The 14,162-nt window shown below is 50.2% G+C and overlaps 1 protein-coding gene across 3 annotated transcripts in view; it reads right to left on the bottom strand.

Annotated features, from left to right (window-relative positions):
• GALNT14 (polypeptide N-acetylgalactosaminyltransferase 14) overlaps positions 1-14,162 on the bottom strand; it is a 96,942-nt gene that overhangs the window by 81,982 nt on the left and 798 nt on the right. The gene's annotated exons all lie outside the window — the stretch shown is intronic.

Genomic DNA, 14,162 nt, shown 5'->3' with positions numbered 1-14,162 from the left:
GGGCAGACCTCTCTGCACTGGCAGCTACACACAACTCCCCTAGGAGTGATGCTTTTCCCCACTTTTCTGCCCTCAAGACAACATCCCGCGTCACGAGACACTTTTTTCCCCCATCTCTTTTTCCTCCTCTTACAAAAGCTGCGGCTGAGGGTGGCCACGAAGGCATTGAAGCCTCCTGATGCCAGCCATCAAGTGCTTCACACTGCAAAAGCCTGGCCAAAGTGAGGTCCACAAGGAAATTACTCTCTCTGCAAGTAACTTCCCATCCTCCACCTTAATTTCTTCGAAGCCAGGACCCATCCCAATGAGACACCCAGAACTCAGCAGCACAGCCAAGTCAGGGGCACATTCCTGAACAACCAACTGATGTTACAACTTCATCAGTGCTACAAACGCTTCACTTTCCCCTTCAATTTCTGCTTTTCCGCCATCCAGACTGACAATTCTCCTATGATTTTAGCTGAATTTAGCTCATTTTTAGCTAATTTGGCTAAGATTTTGCTAAAGTTAGCTAAGTAGCTAAAAGCATCTCACATTAAATCTTCCCGTGCCTCAAAGTCCCTCTCTATAAAAAGAGACTCATTATCACTGACTTGTCTCTAAATGACAGAGACTGTACATCACTGCCACACAACATCTGGTTTGTGGCCTATGGGGAGCTGCCAGGCTCTGTTCAGCTGGGTAACAACCCACTGGTGGAGATGCCACTGATTCGGCTCCAAACTGCCTTCTATATCCCCAAAGCATGGGCCAGGCTGAGGGACAGAGTACAAGCAGCTCAGGGATGTAGGAACTGCTGAAATCAGTAGAAGGCTTAAGCCTTGGGGGCTCTCAGCCTTTCACCAGCAGGAAAGTGCTTTAAAACTAAAAGAAAAAAGGAAACCCAGCTAAGGCAGAAAGCAAATGAAGGGGTTGCAACCTTAAGAGCTGCAGAGACATTCAAACAATAGTATCTCAAACCTTCCCTGCAGCTGTAGCCAACAAGACTGTAAATTGGCCTATGATTTAGCTCCATTTGGTGCCCTCTATCCAGCCCTGCAGGGCAGCCCACGCAGCAGATACCAGCTTCCATCCTTATCTCCACCATCCATTACCTGCTGTCAGAAAGCATGGGGGGAAGGCAGGGTGCCAGCACAGCTCTGCATGCACAGGAGCCCCCTTTTCCTCCCTCAGCAGGTCCCCTTGCAGCACCTCCAGCCATCACGAGGACCATGCTCCTGTGCTGAGGGGCTTGGCTGAGGTAGAGATTTCATCTCATAGCCCATCCATTGTTGAGTATGCTATTTTCTTACCAATTTTTCCTTTTGTTTCCCCCCTCCTTTTTTTTGCCTCTTCTCCCCCTTGGTTCATTACATCAATCATTTATATCCACAGCACTAGCCAGCTGATTTACTGCCTCGATCAATGCAGCTCCAGCATGAAAAAGAGACACAGCAAGCTCAGCGTGCAACAGGGACCCAGCTGTGGGAACCTGGAAGGACAAGAGGGAGTGACAGAGAACGCAGTCACCCCACAAACCAAAAGCACCAACAGCACAACTTTCTGCATTCCCTATCAGTACAGCAAGTCTGCAAGGATAGGGCAGTGCCAGGGCAGATGGACAGATCCTGCCAGGCACTCCTGGAAGACACGAGGTTTGAAGCTGAGGGCTCTAGGAGCAGAGCAGACTTGGGCAAGAATTTTTTTTGCCCCTAAGCAGGCGGCGGAGAAACCTGCTCCATCAGGATCGACTCGGAGCACTTCTGCTAAGCACCTCGTTTGCTCTCGCTCTCCTAATGAACAGCGTGACAAGCCTAGAAATCAATGGAGGCTCGGCAAACCCTGAGTGCAGCTCGTGCCGGCGCCCAGCCAGGCGTCCCCGGCACCTGCTCTCCCTAACTCAAACCGACGGGGAGCGATTACCCGACAGCTCTGCTAATGGCCACCCTGTCAGGGCTCCTCACCCACACCCCGGCAGGGCAGGCCATGGAAACAAGTCATTTGTGGAGGTGCCAGCCTTCTCCCTGGCAGTACCTGTGCAGAGAAGAGAGGCTGCAGCAGTGCCGCCGGGAACCGGCCCTGGGGAAGTCCCCAGCATTTCCCTGCAGCCAAGGATGCTCGGCTCAGTACCTCTCTCCCAAATGACCACTGAAGTTTCAAGGCCCCTGGCCCCACAAGCAAAATCCAAGTCTTTATGGCCAGACAGACACTGCACATTCTGGGCAAAACAGGAAGTGTGGGGACACCTCCAAGACAAGCCACCTGCTTGCGATACCTGCGGCTGAGCAGGAAGGCACACGAGGAAGTGAGAATGCAGCCCTGGGGGTCAGAGAGGGATGCAGAGCAGACCAACAAGTGGAACAGGGTGCCAAGAATCTCCTTTTTGGCTCTTTTCCTTAAAATACCTGGCATACTGAAGATTGTCTGAGGCAGCTGAGGCTGCAAATGAGGGACAAGGCTTTGCTGGAGAAATAGCTGCATCTCAGTGCCAGACAAGGAAACACGGGAGCTGAGGCAATGGTGCAGGCATGATGGGGAACAAACACTCTCCAAACCCAACACCAACTGGGAGCAGCTCCCCTGAGCACCCAGAAGGGGTCAGGATGGAACAAGGCTCTCTCACAACAAACAGACCCTGGCTTCAGTTCCAAAAGCCTCCCCACACCACCATCATAGCACCCCCTGCCACTCCCCGCTCAGCTGCACCACCAAGTACGTACCAGTGTATATACACACATATATTACTCAGTTTGCTGCTTCTCCCCTCTATGCCTGAAAAGAAGACGAGGAGAAGAAGCATGCAAAGCACTGCTGCATCATGCATGGGCTGCCCTGAGCCCTCCAGCTCCTTCCCCTCACAGCGTCCGTACCCTGTTCTCTTAACCTCTCTGCAAGGGGCTCATTTCCCATCTCGTTTAACGGCTCCAAACTGTTCCACCGTGCTTTGTTTGCTTAAAAAAATGCTGTTAAGATACAGCGAAAAAAAAATAAGTGGACAAACAGGAGGGATTTAACCCTGCCATTGCATCTCCTGGCTGGAGGGGCTTCACACGCTACTCACTGCGGCATTGGTGATTTAATCATCAGTGCGATGCTACTGCAAACAGCAGCAGACAGCAGAGCCGGCAGGAGTAATGCTCTCTCCAACAGCGTGAATATTAAGGGCATTTAACAGCCCTTGTAATCACACTGTGGCTCCTTGCAAGAACACAGCCAGGCAGCACAAGGGAAGGCACTGAACCATGCTGCTGGGTTATCAAACTTCCCTGTGCTCCGTAGAGCGCTGAAATCAACCCTGCTTACAGCAAAGCGAGCGCTGGCTTCCCCGCATGTTCTCTCCAAACCAAATCCCACATTGCAAAAGCCCTTAAGCACACACACTGGGGTGAACTGGGTGGCTTGAGAGCCTCCTTCAGTGAAAGCCAGCCTCTTGTGGAATTTGGGTCCCTGTAACATGGAGCAAACATTAAGAGCTCGAGCAAATTAATCTCCTGTACCTGTCCGATGCAGTGGGAAAGGATTACTGGGGGAGGAGAAGAAATCCTGAGCACGGCATGAGTTTAGCTGCGCCTCAGGACTTGAGATATATCATACTTTTTAGGTCAAGCATTGGTTCGTTCTCAAAGGAGAAATGTCCCCAGCTTTTGCACTTTGAAAGCTTTTACTCTTTTATTGCATTAATATAATTCTGAAAAGTTCCCTGTGATTTTGAGGCAGAAATGGCCAGTTATCTCTGGTGTCCTGCGGTAATGAAACACCTTGTGAAACAGAGCCACTCCTGGACTACAGACTTGAAACACAGCTTCTGGAAATAAGGGAAAAAAGTGGGAATTCATCTGCTTTATCTCTCAGATGCAGTAATGGTTGCTGGTTCTGCCTGAAGGTGGGGAGAACATCTTGAGACCCAGGTCTGCATTCAGAGAAACACTGGCTTGCCCAAAGCCACATGCACAGCTGGTGCCAATGCCCAAACCGAGATCAATATCAGGAGATCAACATCAAAAATTAGTTGATCCCAGTTGCTATTTACATATAGAAACTCAGAACTGTTTGGCTGTTTTGGCTGGACTAACACCTGCACTGCCAGGAGCTCCCACTCCCAGGTTATCTCAGTGCAGCCTGTGCACCAGAGGGAAGGGAATTAGCTACCCAGCCTTTCATTCACACCTTTAATTATTCAGCTTATATTGATATAAAATTAATTGAAGCAGAATAAGCTCTTCTCCTAAATGCAGGTGCCCACACGCAGGAATCTCTGAGATTAAAAGGTGCAAATTACTTTATTTAATGAGTTAATTTCCAGCTATGGCATGGGCAAATCCCCATGCTGGGCCTGCACCTGCTGCTGCACCAGCTCTGCCCCAGTGCTACGGCTGCTGTCCCAGCACAATGCTCTGGGTAAACAGAAGATGTGCAAAGGTTTGGTTACACAGCAGAGATATCTTCACTTCTGTGAACGAAACTTCTCTTTCATTCACAGTCAGGATTTGGCCACGATGATGTCAGCAGGAGCTGCCACCCAAGGGTGCAGTAAGGCACCAAGAGCAAAGAAATCCCATTTTCCAGAACACCCCTTGTGCCTGTTGGGGAAGGTTGACCGCCCTCCGCCTCCCAGCAGCTGGTGCCCTAAAGTACCAACATGATCTCCACACGCTAGGAGAGCTTCTGCCTGCAAAACCCAAACTGGAACTGACTTTCCTTTGCTGACATTGCCTTCAGGAGGGAAGGTGTCCTCACCTTGCTGAATCCCGCGGTGCCTCAGGTGAAGAACAACATCTGAACGACCTTCTCTGGCACTCAGATGCCTGCTGGAGCTCACTCTCACCTTGCAAGGTAGATTGTGTTTATATTTTATGTTTGATTTTGGAAATGCTGTGTTTCTTGAGTGCACAGGTGCATCCAGGAGGTCCCTGCTGAGGAGACACATCCACATCCATGTGCAGTAACACAGGCTGCTCACCGGGCAACGTAATACTTTTCTCATCATTCCATTCCCTTTTTCGCCACTTGCAAGTCTAATTTCAAGTTTCAGATATTTCACTTTCTCACCTTTTCTATTGCTCCTTACCAAACCCTTCACACATCACCTTTGCAAGGGGTCTCCACCCCAAAATCAGCTCCTCTCACGCCATGGCCAGCAAACAGGGCTGCCAGCACACTGCTGGGCTGAGGCCACATCCCCAAGGGCTGCACAGGGGTTGGTTCTTTCTTCTCTAAAGAGACTCAAACCAGAGATCTTCCTGCAGGATGGGAGGGCAGGACAGGAGGGTTCTTCACGAAGTGTTTTGCTGTACCACCAGGAGAAAACAATATGCAGCCTACACATCATACATGGTTTAACTCCGAGCACTAGGCAGATATTCATCCATTTGGATTCCAGTGGCAGCAGCAGATGGCTGGGTAATGCATGTTTGAGTCTGCCTCTCTCTAAATGACACTGTATTACGGCACCAGGAAAATGCAACGGGCATTATGAATGCTGCAACTCTTCCCTCCTCCTTCTCCATCCAGCTCCATTCCTGTTGAAGGCAGGACCATGCTACACAAGTCTCCCTCCCAGCCTGGCTCCCACACACCAGCTCCAGCAGCTCCCAGTGTCTTCCCACTGTCCACCTCCCTGGAAAAACCACTTGCTTTCCCCAACCAGACCCTGCATTTCATCTGGGCAAGCTCAAAGTGCAAAGGGCTGCATGCCAAATGACCCCCAAGGCAGATCCCAAAGGACATCAGAGGATGTTATTCCATCCTGAACGACCCTGCATCAACCCACTGGGTAAAGCAGATTATTTAGACCCAGATGAAAAAAACGTCTTTTAAATAAAAATATATTTTAAAAAAATCAGTGTTTTATAAGAGGAACTGAGCCAGCCATTGAAAGTGAATTTGCTCACACCTGTAACTCCTCCCTCTCATCTTTCCTCCATCTCACCTAACAACAAGCAACTAAAAATTCAACACACAAGCAAGAAAAGATGTGCACGAACTCCATCCAGCCCGGGGGGGCCGCAGCCAAGGCCCACACCACTGAACATATCCACGCCATATTTGCGAGCCGTGTGTCTCCATAATGGGTTATGAGGTGTGGTTGTAACTGGCGGATGCCGACAGTGGTCCTTGAGGAGGAAATGGTGTGTGTCTAAATGCAGGCAAAGCTATTTGGAAAGCCAGGACAAAGCAGCCTTTCTCTCCTGGCATGGGCCAAATTACATCCTTTGGACTTACTCCTTCAGTGGCTTCAAAAGAAAAAGAATCATCCGTCTCAATTTTCCTGGCTCTGTGAATAATGTTTGGAGAATAGAGGGTGATTTCATAGCTCATTTGTTTTTGCACCGTATGAACCCTGTTCTCCTCGCATCACTTTCCAATCAGGTTTATAGCTGGTGTTTCCACGAGAAAATCAAGGAGGGAAAGGCTACGACACTCAGTCTCACTTGAGACTGAGGGGAAAAAACAAAAATTAAAAAAAAAAAAAAGAAAAAAAAGAAAGGAGAATCTCTCTCTCCCTTGTCTTTCGGCCTGATCTGAAAATGAACCTGTTTTGCTTCTGAATCAATTCTCTCCTGGCACTGCACTTCCCACAGTACTTTCCGAGATGAGATGCAATCATTAGCTCACTTGCTCCTCCAAATAATATCACAAAGCTGGAGCTCAAGCTGCTTTGCAGTAAATCATCACTAATTTCTGCCCATGTGTGGCAAGGCAGGGTTTGACGGAGGACACAAGTCCTGCCACACCCTCCCAGTGCCACCACCCATTTGCATACCTGCTCTCTGGGGACAGTCCAGCATGTCACCTTGTCCCCCCGTGGAGAAGTGACACTGGCACATCATCCCTTATTCAAACACCTCTCCAATGACCCCCAAAGGACCAGCACAGCTCTCACGCCCTTGGGCTGCAGGAAGGGTTAGCCAAGGTTCATAAGGGGCTTCCAAACAGCAGGATTGAGGCAAACTCTTAGTACGACTAATGCTGCCTCCATGAACAAAGGGGTGAACTCCTGCTGAACCTGTCACCACTGATCATTTTCCAAAGGGACATGTTAAGGACAAGAAACCCTCCTCCTGCTCCTCCCAGGAACTCTGTGCTACTGGCACCCAGAGCCCCAGCCCCTCCCTGGACACCCAATGCCCATCCCACAGTGGGAGGCTTTCCAGGTACCCTATAGACTGATCCAGCCTGACCTAGGGCTGCCCTTCCCACCCCAGCAGCAGCTATATAGGAAAACCTGTATCTAGGCAGCCCCCCTTTCTCAGCTCCTCTGGAAATACATATAAAGAGTAGAGCAATACTGATTTAGATGAGCAGGAGATGGGGCTCAAGATCTCCTCCTTGGCTTACTTTTCCTGTAACACTGATTCCTGCTGCGATTCTGGAACCAAAAAGGGTAAAGAGGGTGGGAAATCAATTTAATTGCAGCTTAGTAAGCAACTGCACTAAGTATCACTGGCAAAATCTGAACATTTTGCTGTGAGAGAAAGGGGGAGAAATGGCTTTTTCATTGCACAGGAAAGTGGATTGAGAGCAAACTCCCCCCCATCATCTGCTCCTCACCCCTTCCTTCTTTAAACAGGAGGAAGCCAGCAAGAAACACACAGCTAACGCCAGCAATCTCCCTCTCCTGCTACTCCAATTAATAGTCAATCCGCTGCACCCATTGTCGTTAGGCTGCACGTAATTACTCCTTCACGCAAACATCTTCCTTAAACAGATCCTACTTCTGCTTTCTCCGCAGATACATTCCCCTTAATTGGTTTTATTGCACCAAATGCTGGCCTGTCCTCACAGATGAGACTCTCCCATGCGGAGTACGTTGCTTTTGCATTTCCACAACTTCTCCCAAGCTTGATTTTCCCACTGACAAGGAGATTACAGCACAAAGAAACACACCCAGGGTTATCAAAGTGGCATCCCGTGAGCTGTGCACACAGAACACACACATCCACACACCCTAGAAAAACACTGGGCACACAAAACCCCAATATTCAGCTTCCCAGGGATTTGTCAGCTTGGGACAATAACACTGCACCTGCATTTATGTGGGATCACAAGACAGCGTTATTTGCAAGGCTGCGTCTCCTGGTAGTGCCCTTCCCATGCCAGAGCTCGCCCAGATCACAGCCACAGCAGCTCAGCAGAGTGTGCCCTCCGTGCTCTGCCCTGGTCTCTACACATACAATCAACCTCTCAGCTTCAGGAGGCACAGGAAAACTCCAGTCACAGTACCATAAAACGCTCCCTGGACCTGCCTTCCCCAGGCACAGCATTCCCATTTATAGCTCTCACCCTGCAGCCATCCCATGTGCTGAGTCCCCTGCCCGTGGGGAGGTACGGGTCACGTTGCAGAGCCAGGGACAAGAGATGTCTCAGCAGAGCAAGAAGAAGTAAACCCAACCAAGACAGGCCCTGGGCCATGAGCCCATCAAAATAAATCAGGATGATGCTTTCTTATCAAGGGAAGGAAGAGCAAGGAGAAAACAGTGGGCTTTTGAGTAAACAATCCAACTCTGTGCATATCTGAGGTGGTGAAAGGATAAATAAGACAAAACATCTTCCCTGACAGTCAACATCTTTCTCAAGCATGGAGACACTTCAACATGTGTGCTGTGTCTCTGAAGCCTCGGCATCCAGACACAGAGCTGATTTTGGAGACCTCCCTGCTCAAAAGTAGGACTTGCTTTTGTCAAGCCCACCCCTCAAGGTCGCCAAGGGCTCCAGGACGTGAGCCAGAGCTTAGTCCTCCCAAAAACCCAGCAGCAAGGGCTCAAGCCCTTCCCTGTCACCTATGAGAGGATGATGCCACACCATGTCACACCAGCTGGAGAGGGATGCTGCAGCCCAGATTAATTCCACATGCAGGGTGCTCCACACAGACCTTGGCAGGAGAAGCAGTTCACAAGAGAAACCATGACACTCCTGAGCCCAACTCACTCTCAGAGCACCATCACCTCCAACACCCCTTCAGAGTGAAGCAGCAGGACTCTTCCAACTCTTTTTATTCTTCCAGAGCACAATAAAAAGTATGTTTCTTCTTCTGGTGCTCAACAGTTCTTGTCAACAAAACACATACCACCTGCACAGAAATTTATTTATGTTCTTACCAGGAGAGAAGCAGAATCCTTGCCTCCTGTCCTTCCTTCCCTGATACCTCTTTTAAAAGCACCAAGCTATGAAAGGCACCTGTACATTCCAATGCTCACTGTTTTGCAAAGCAAACAGGTCTTGTTCAATCGATATTTATGTCCCCATCAGTCACAGCTGCAACACAGAGCTCTACCAGAATGTAATGGAGGCGAAATTCATTCATTGCAATTACCAGTGAAAAATTAGGAGGGTTTTCATTGACGGGTTATTGTTTCACAGGTATCTCAGGGAGCGCTGTAACGCACAGTGGGCAGGTTAATTAAACAAGGTGCACCAGGCAGGCTGCTCACCATTTGCCCACAGCTGGTTTCATCACCGAGGTGACTTCCTCGCCTCACCCCTGCTCCACCAGACCTGTCCTGCCCAATACCACAGATGAGGGCAGCTTGGGCATGGCTTTCTGTTTTAACCAGCACTAAATACACAAGCAAGAGAGAGAGGAACTGGATTCCATCACACCTCCTGCACAGGCAAAGCTCTGCACATCCTAAAAAGCCTGGATTTACTCCTAGATTTCAGAGTGGGGTTTCACCAGCAAAGCATGACAGAAGTTTCCCCTTCTCTCACATCCTGGACCTATCCATGCCCCCAGCCAAGTCCCAAGTCCCAGTCAACATAAGCTTCCTGGGTATTAAACACTCTGCCTCTTCTTTTTTTTTTGTTCCCAACAGCTTTGCCACTTCAATCCCTAATTGTCAAGATCTGAATTTTTGCAGGATACACAGTTATTTTAATCTGTTAAGTGGCTCTGCTGCTATAAAACTGACAGGAATTTAGTATCTGGAGACTGTCAGCTGAGCTCCAGGTGCTGAGGCTTTCTACACGGCAATGATGCAGAAGGAAGCACAGGCTGGTGCAAGGCACACAAGCACAAAGCTGGCAAGGGTCCCTTTGCACTGAGGTCCGACCCTGTAGCGTGCTGAGCACCCTGGAACACCTGGAGCAGGCAGTGAGGCTGCTGAGCTTCTCCACATCTCCCAGGAGCCATTCCCCGGCTTCACACTCAGAAAGGAGCTGTTGCATTGCAAACACTACTATAAGTCAAGTAGAACAGGTCACTTTTTTTAATAAAGGAAACTTTTCCTCTGTAGCTTTTCTCCTGCAGTCAAGCCCGTGACAGACCTGCTTTCCCTCCAGAGGCTGTCAGCTGTGCTTCAGCCATTCATCAAAGGGAGCAAGCTAGCATGCAGGAGGGAATGAAGAGAAATAAAATACCAAACCCAACAAAAACTATCTTCCTGCCCCTCCTGCACACACTGCTGACCCTGAGCACAGGAGCCCAGACCCCTGAAACCCCCTCCCTGCTGCAGGGCTCTGCTATACAGCCACTGTGGTCTCACACAGGTGCAGGAAATGAGAGGACCAAGGGCTTGTCATCCACCTATTCATCTCCTGCTCCCTCATTAGCATCCCCCAGGGCCACACAGCCACAGCCTGGCACAGGACACAGGAGCTAGCACACCAGCAAAGCATCGCTGCAGAGCCAGCTACAAGTACTCTTCACAATTAATTTGGGATTTTGCTTGTAATTAATCCCGCGTATCAGTTCCCCTCATTATTCCTTAATGTAATTAAGTTATTAGTTTATATGTCCCCCCCTCAAAGCAGAGCAGAGGGAGGGATCAGAGGGAGGCAGGGGAGATGCCAGGCGGTAGCACAGGGCCATGAACCCTGATTACTGGAGCACATGCCAAACCCCACCACAGCCTCCCTGAGCGACTTCAGGTAGGTCACTGGCAGCCTGCTTTTCCAAGAGGATAAAACGATTCCAATTCCTCCGGAGTCCATGCGAGACAGAAGGATACAAAGTTCAATTAGCCTCTCCGGGTCCTGGTTTATCCAGCTGGAAAACTGCCGGGACACGGAGACAGGCTGGAACTAATTAAAGCTTGCAAAGTGTTTCGAAGCCCTCCTCCAAAAGGCAGGGAAGGCAGGAGGCATCAAGGAGTCCCAGCCGATCCACGACCCCAGCCAGCCCCGTGTCCTTACATCCCCATGCATCAGGCTCGGCTTCCCCGCAGGCTGAGCCCACACTGCTAACCCGGCTCCCGGCCGGGTAAAGCTCCCTGGCAGCGGCAGGCACCCTGCTACGGCTTCTCTTCCCAGCCAAGTCACAGGACTTCACAAAGGGCAGCGAAAGGGCGAGTGTTACTTACAGCACTAATGGGGCTTGATCTGCCCCTTGGAAAAGAAAGAAAAAAGAAGCCCCAAGCCAACAGCAGTAAAAGCAGCACTGGAGGGACCGGCAAAGCTGTCCCAGGAACAACTTCATGGTCCTAAACACTGCCAGCTTTCTTCTTCCATACCCTACCAGCCCTGCAAGGTTGCTACACCTCACGGCCAGGAGGGAGTCCCACACCCTAAAATCCAGCCTCAACCTGCTCCTGCTGCCCTGGCACGTACCACCAGCGGCTGCAGGCAGCAGGGAGGAGGAGGAGGGAAAGGAGGTGACACAGATTGAGGGAAGCAAGGGCTGGCAAGTAGGGGGGCCCTCTAAACCTGCCTGCCCCTGGGCAGCAGCGAGGGATCCATAGAGATGGGTTGCAGGGGAATATAGGAAAAAAAATTACAGGGGGAGGTGAAGCCAAGTTAATTACAAGACACTGCTGCACCCACCTCTTCGGGCACGAACAGCTTGAGAAAGCCCAGCTACTGCTGCAGGACCTTCCCCAAACACCTGTCTTCACCACATCTTTGAGATGCCAAGCCAGCAGTGTGTTTTGGACAAAGGAAGGACTCAAAGACTGCGTCGGACCCTCACACCAAGGGCCTGCCCTTTGGAGGCCCTGCCCACCCCAGCACAGGATCCTCTGGCTGCAAGAAAAACATCACAAGCCTTCCTTTGGGAAGCTGAGGCCTGGATCTGGTTCAGGATTTGGGGTAAAGCAAGGGGTAGGGTGAGACCAAAGTAACAGTGATCGATGGGCATCTGTGGAGCCAAGGGCGGCAGATCTGTGAGCAGCAGCTCTGCTGTTGGCTCTCAGCAAGGCACCAATGTGCCACAGCCAGCCAGGGAGCTCAAGCACCACGGCCTTCCAGCATGGGATGTGTGCCGAGAGCCTGCCAGGACACAGGCACGGCCAGGAGACAGGCATGGCCAGGATGCAGCGTTACCAGCTGAAGCCTAACTGGAAAGGTCTAAAGGTTAAACCTACTCGAGGCATGATACATGGTGTGCCCATGTCCGTAGAAATACAGTTCAGCTGGGAGAGAAGTAGGGGAGGGAACAGGTTGGAAAATGCTGCCAGGAAAGTTTATGTGGATTTGCTCCATTTCCCCTCTGTAGCTGTTTTTCAACATTTGAGGTGCTGTTAGCAACCCAGCACTTCCTCCTGTTTCTCGAGGAATTTGGGAGGACATCCCCTAACTGCACAAGTTTTCATCAGTGGCAGCCAGTCCCGGTGGCCAGGGCAACAGGATACCCCACCAGGCTCCTCTCTGGACCACAGCATTCCTGTCTCTGGTACCCCAGTCAGCTCTGCAGCCATTCAGAAGTGTTAACTGAAGTTACACCACGTCCCCACGCTCATAAACAGCTTATAAGTCATACTGCTCCAAAGCAGCTTCCAAAGCCAAAAAACGCAATGCATTAAAAAATAAAAAACAATCTGCACTCTATGGATCTCAAGGGGATGCAACCATTTGGATGGAAAATTCAGAAGAAATGAAAGAGAGGCAATTTAAGCAGTCAAATTGCTGGAGTTATGGCAACTTGGCAGTGGCAGCTTTGAAACATGGGGATGGATCCTGTGTGGCAGAAGTTCACCTGCTGCGGGAGCCAAGACCAGCCTGTAACAGTATCAGCAACCTGCACCCTGAGGTGGGGGAAGCTGTGAATGGGAGCAGAAAGTCAAAATGGGCTGCAAAATGGCAGCAGTTCAGCTGCGGCTGGTGCTAAGCAAAAAGCAAGGCTCATTTCAAGGAGATTATAGTAGCCCCTGTCAAACAGGGGAAGTCTTTTTTTGCAGTTTTTACAAATACGGTTTTGACACCAAAGCACAGTTCTGGTTAAGAAAGTGCTTGTATTCTAACTCTGCTTTCAGTGACTTATTTATTGCCTTCCCCAGCTTAAATAAATAAATAAATAAATGTATAGATAATTATTTCTTTTTGGGGCCTGAAGTTGCATAGATTCATTCCCTTCTTCTAGGATTGAAAGATTTACGAAAGCCTGAAAAAACCTCCTCAATCATTTTTATTTAAAAAAACATGGAAAACCAATAATTCCTCAGGATGAAAAAATCAAAGTAAGCTTTATGAGTTCTTTTTTTTTTCCAATCAGGTCGTTAATTCAGTTGCTGAGGCGACAGACACATATATGAGACTCTCCAAAGACGTGGCAAACACGTAAACCTGTCACATACTGTGGGCCAAACACTGCTGGGTGTCACTGGTGCAAAAAAAGGAGCTGAGGTCTCACATCCTTCCTCTGCCACAATAACCCTAATCTCGGTGTATTTTCAGAAACTGGACTCCAACCCGGATTAATTAATTCAAGATTTACAACAGTACAACTAAGCAGTAACTAATCCACGTCCTTTGGAAAGTTAACCCTCGGCTAAGCCCCAGCCGCTCTCAGCCGAAGAGGAGAGGACAAGGGACCCGGAGAGGACACGGCACCTCGTTCAGCCGCAGCTGCTCGCAGCTCCCCTGCTTTTCGTCTGGGCAGTGAAACTCCTCTGATTCATTCCCTGTGTGGAGCGAGATGCTCCTCACATCTCTGCCGTGCTGTCACTCCGGGGACTCAAACACGACACAGAAAGGCGCGATTGCACAGGCATCCTCCTCCCAGCCCGGCTGGGGCTCCCAGGGCAGCAGCATCCTGCCCGTGTCTGCTCTTCCATCACAACCAGCGGCGAAAAGCCCCAGCGCTTTAACCGGGCTCGCCCAGCCCGCGTACGCCAAGCACGGACCATCAAAGTCTGCACCCCTCTCGTTTCAGCCCAGAGAGGATCGAGCCCTTCTCCTTTAGTGGAGAGCTCGGGAGCACGGCGTGACCCACGGGGTCGCCGGCCGCCCACCCGTGACACAAACCACGCGTT

The sequence above is a fragment of the Corvus kubaryi genome, unplaced genomic scaffold, assembly GCF_017639235.1.
Source record: "Corvus kubaryi isolate FWS band 111438036 unplaced genomic scaffold, C.kubaryi_AGA036_p1.0 76, whole genome shotgun sequence".
Lineage (NCBI taxonomy): Eukaryota > Metazoa > Chordata > Aves > Passeriformes > Corvidae > Corvus > Corvus kubaryi.
This window is presented reverse-complemented; position numbering and strand designations above follow the sequence as displayed.